General features: G+C 44.1%; 2 non-coding genes across 2 annotated transcripts; one reads left to right on the top strand and one right to left on the bottom strand.

The window, feature by feature from the left end:
* Positions 1-369: 369 nt before the first annotated feature.
* On the top strand, positions 370-474 carry LOC120264147. The gene has a single exon (XR_005537321.1). It is a non-coding gene; the product is annotated as a small nucleolar RNA R71 (small nucleolar RNA).
* A 3,926-nt stretch (positions 475-4,400) lies between these two features.
* On the bottom strand, positions 4,401-4,507 carry LOC120264074. The gene has a single exon (XR_005537254.1). It is a non-coding gene; the product is annotated as a small nucleolar RNA R71 (small nucleolar RNA).
* Positions 4,508-4,999: the final 492 nt, after the last annotated feature.

The raw sequence follows: 4,999 nt of genomic DNA, 5'->3' as shown, positions 1-4,999 counted from the left end.
CTACAAAGTCAACGTTCTCAACTAAAGAAACATCACCAATGACGATTGGGCAATCGGAGGAAGCATGTCCTCTACCACAACCGTACAATTGGTCATGGCAGCAACTCTATTCAAGCTATAAGATCTAGCTTCTACTCAAACTCTCCACTTGGGTCGCTAAATGAAGTTACCGCATCAATTTCATCGAGACCGCCACATTTTTTTCTTCTCCCTAGAATTCCACCGTAGCTATTTAACCCTATTTCCTCAATCAATTGATGAGCCTCATCGGGGGTCTTGCTACCTAAGGTACCTCCTGCCGCATCCAAGAGTTGCCTTGTACTCGGGTTCAAACCATTGTAGAAGGTTTGAACAATCATCCACTCCGGTAATCCGTGTTGGGACACTTTCGCAGAGTTCCTTGAACCTTTACCATGTCTCAAATAGAGACTCCAATTCCAACTGCACAAAAGATGAAATCTCATTCCTAAGCTTTGCTGATTTTTCAGGAGGGAAATAACGGGCTAGAAAAGCTTCTACCATCTCCTCCCATTTAGTGATTGATGCTCTAGGTAATGAGTGTAGCCACCACTTTGCTCTCCCCTTTAAGGAAAATGGGAAGGCTCTGAATCTAATGGCATCATCTGTCACACCATTTATCTTCAAACGATGTCGCACACCCTCGAGGAAGCTCTCTATGTGACCGCTTTGGATCCTCATCGGCCAAAACCGCTTAATTGCAGCGGATCGCTGCAGAGATATGGATGAATCGCCGGCTTTAGCTCAAGTTCCGAAACTGTAATTGGGGGACGATAATACTCGATTATGTCCCCAACACCGAAGGTCCGCATAATCGGATAGTGTTCGTTGTTGCTCATTTTGCTCTCGCCATGTTTTCGGATCCTTCTACTTCCAAATCACTCGGATTATGCTCGTTCTTGCACAGTGTTCTTTCCCTTTTCTTCTAAGTTTACGCTCAAGCTCGTGGTCTCCTTCAATCAATATGAATGGATTCCCTCGGGTCATAACCGGAGCTGCACCAAAAAGAAAGAAAAAGATAATCATAATGATAATAGAATAAGAAGATATGAATTAGAATGTGTGGTGAAATAGCTAAGAAAACAAAGTGCAAAGTATCTCTAAACGCCTAGCTCCCCGGCAACAGGGCGCCAAAAAACTTGACAAGATCCCTTGCGTATATCCTCGCAAGTGCACGGGTTTGTCGAAGTAATAATCCCGGTGAGCGGTATCGAATCCACGAGGGAGTAGGGAGTAAAGACACTTAATTCGATTCTTAGCTATGTGGAATATCAACAATGATAGGTGTGACAATGATTCAATTCTCAACAATTAAAAGCAACAAGTAAGAGAGCAAAAGTAAGGAGGAGGTAAGGCAATCGATAAAGATCGGGGTACTCGGATGATGCTTCACCCTAGGATAATCGCTCAAGTGCAAGAACTCTCTATTATGCTTCCTAATAAATGCAATCGTGAGTCATGGAAATCCTTACATACATAGTCCCAAATCTAAGGTCAACTATGCCTAACTCTATTCATGTCCCGGAGGAGAGATTAAATAACCTCTCAACCTCGCGACTCGAATAAAGTTGCAATGAGCTCTAGGGATTCCAAGTGATAAATCTCTTCCTAATTATAGACCCTAACCATTTGGTCCAGTGGAAGGTCCCAAAACCACAATTAAGCCCTAGATACTAAGATCCCTTAACGCTTCACTCCGTTGCACGCGCAATTAGGCCCCCGCTGGAGATTCATCCCTTAGACCATTCACTCTATTATGGCCACAATGAACTCGAGGAACGGAGGTAGAATCTATCACGTCGGAGGGGAAATGGGACGCTCCTGTACATCTCGACTCACTGATAAGTGCTTGTGCGATATGAAGGTGAAGCATTCATTCCTTATGTTGAGCATTACTTTCCTCAGTTTTCTACATTAATATGTGTGTTTTTATGTTACTTTTACGCGGTAGGGTTGTGAGGTCGTGTATGAAGGAAATGGGCCAATGTGGATCATAATGCACCTATTTTGGAGGAGATCTTGTTAAGGTTCAAACGCGAAGACATAGGGTCGGTGTGAGATGCTAGAGTGTGTGCCAACCTCCTCGCGATTCGAGTGAGCACATCTATTTGAGGGTCACAAAGGCAGTCACGTTCGAGCATTCCGACTTATGCATATAAGAACAAGAGCCCCGCCAACATGTACATCATTAATTAAGAAGGTGATTCACGATGTGAACGTGTGCCCGTTTGCGTTACCCCGATGAAAGTATGGAATTAGGAAGTTAATCAGGTCGAAGATTGTAGCAGAGCACTGCAGTAACACCGTAGCAATTACTGTAGCAACATTGTTCACAGCCGGCCGAGAAATCAGAGAAACAGAGAATCCACACGGGCATGTGGAAATTATCGACGCTCATGTGGAAATTCCGCACGGGCGCGTGTATCGTCCACGCCCGTGGAGTTGCCCGATTCAAGCCCTATTTAAAGGCGATTCAGCCCCGATTTTGGTATTCTTTTCTCCATCTTTTCCCCAACTTGTGAGAGAGCTTCGGCTAGGGTTTCGAGGGATATTTTGCCAAGGTTTTGGAGGGGTTCTATGTCTCGACATCGTGATTCCATTAGGAAGAAGGTTGGTAGGGGAGCTTCCATCGAGGCGTATCCTATACCCGGACGAAGGAATCCTTGGACGACGTAGTAGAGGACTTTCCACAAGACCATCAACACGACCATCGAGGGGGTTTCTTTTATGGATTCATTGCTTTTTACATTCGATTTCTTTGATTATACTAAGCTCCATGGAGAGCTAAACCCTCTAGCGGTACTTGGATGATTGTGAACCCTAGGATGTATTCATTTCATTGAACTTCTTTATTATGCTTTCAATAAATTGATGTTTATTGTGAGTTCCAACCTTGAATGCTTGATTAAATGAACATTTCCCCTAGAGTGACACTAGGGTTGAGAGTTCTTGTTGGTAACCTTGTGAGTGAGTGACACACCACTAGCGTTAGACAAAGCTAGGTTGGAGAGGGTTGAGAGGATGAGTCGAGAGGTATAGTAGCGTTCCCTTTTCTCTCCGACGTGATAGATTCTACCTCCGTTCCTCGAGTTCTTTGCGGCCATAATAGAGTGAATGGTCTAAGGGATGAACCTCCACTAGGGCCTAGTTGCGCATGCATTGGAGTGAAGCGTTGAGAGGATCTTAGTATCTAGGGCTTAATTGTGGCTAGGGCCCTTCCACCTGGACCAAAGGGGTAGGTCTATATTTTGGAAGAGATTTATCACTTGGAATCCCTAGAGCTCATTGCAACTTTATGCGAGTGCGAGGTGTTGAGATTGTTCGATTTCTCCTCCGGGACATGTATAGAGTTAGCATAGTTGACCTTAGATTTGGGACTATGTATGTAAGGATTTCCACGACTCACCATTGCATTGATTAGGAAGCATAATAGAGAGTTCTTGCACTTGAAGTGATCATCCTAGGTGAAGCATTATTCGAGTACCCCATTCTTTATCGATTGCCTTACCCTCTTCTTACTTTTGCTCTTTCACTTATTGTTTTTATTGTTGAGAATTGAATCAATTTCACACTTATCACTATTGATATTCCACATAGCTAAGAATCAAATTAAGTATTTTTCACCCCTACTCCCTGTGGATTTTGACCCGCCACCGGGATTATTACTTCGACAAGCCCGCACTTGTGGGATATAAGCAAGGGTACCTTGTCAAGTTTTTGGCGTAGTTGCCGGGGACTAGGAGTTTAGAGATACTTTGCACTTTGTTTTCTTAGCTATTTACCCTTCATTCTATTTCATATCTTCTTATTCTATCATCATTCTGATTTTCTTTTTCTTTACTTTTGGTGTAGCTCCAGGTTATGACCCGAGGAAATCCATTAATATTGATTGAAGGAGACCTTTAGCTTGAATGTACACTTCGAAGGAAACGGAAAGAACCTGTACGAGAATGACTTAATCCAGTGATTTGGAAGTAGAAGGATCCGACAACATGTTGGAATGTAATGTGCAAGAACGGACACTCATCCGATTATGCGGACCTTCGATGTTGAGGGACACAATCGAGTATTGTGCGCCCCCAATTACTGACTCGAATTTCGAGCTAAAGCCGGCATTCATCGATATGTTGTAGCAGTCTGCCCAATTCAACGGTTTGGCTGATGAGGATCCAAACAGTCACATAGAGAGCTTCCTCGAGGTGTGTGACATGCTGAAGATCAATGGTGTGACGGATGATGCCATCAAATTGAGAGCCTTCCCATTTTCCTTAAAGGGGAAAGCAAAGCAGTGGCTACACTCATTGCCTAGGGCATCAATCACTACATGGGAGGAGATGGTAGAAGCTTTTCTAGCACGTTATTTCCCTCCCAGAAAATCAGCCAAGCTTAGGAATGAGATCTCATCCTTTATGAAATTGGAATTGGAATCTCTATTTGAGACATGGGAACGGTTCAAGGAACTCCTGCGAAAGTGTCCGTAACACGGATTTCCGGAGTGGATGATTGTTCAAACCTTCTACAATGGGTTGAATCGCGGTACAAGACAACTCTTGGATGCGGCGAGTGAGGTACCTTAGGTAGCAAGACCCCCGACGAGGCTCAGCTCAATTGATTGAGGAAATGGGGTTAAATAGCTACCAAAGTGGAACGCGAGGGAGAAGAAAAAAAGGTGGCCGGTCTCCATGAAATTGATGCGGTAACTTCATTGGCGGCCAAAGTGGAGAGTTTGAGTAAGAAGCTAGATCTTATAGCTTCAATAGAGTTGCGGCCGTAACCAATTGCACCGGTTGTGGTGGAGGACATGCTCCCTCCGATTGCCCAATCGTCATTGGTGATGTTTCTTCAGTTGAGAATGTCAACTTTGTAGGTAGTGGAAGGAGACCTCAAGGGAATCCATACAGCAACACCTACAATTCAGGTTGGAAGAATCATCCCAACTTTTCATGGAGTAATCAAGGCCCACAGAAGACCATGGGGCCAT

This window comes from Dioscorea cayenensis, chromosome 6 (genome assembly GCF_009730915.1).
Source record: "Dioscorea cayenensis subsp. rotundata cultivar TDr96_F1 chromosome 6, TDr96_F1_v2_PseudoChromosome.rev07_lg8_w22 25.fasta, whole genome shotgun sequence".
Lineage (NCBI taxonomy): Eukaryota > Viridiplantae > Streptophyta > Magnoliopsida > Dioscoreales > Dioscoreaceae > Dioscorea > Dioscorea cayenensis.
The sequence above is the reverse complement of the archived record's forward strand: the minus strand, read 5'-3'. Positions and strand labels throughout refer to the sequence as shown.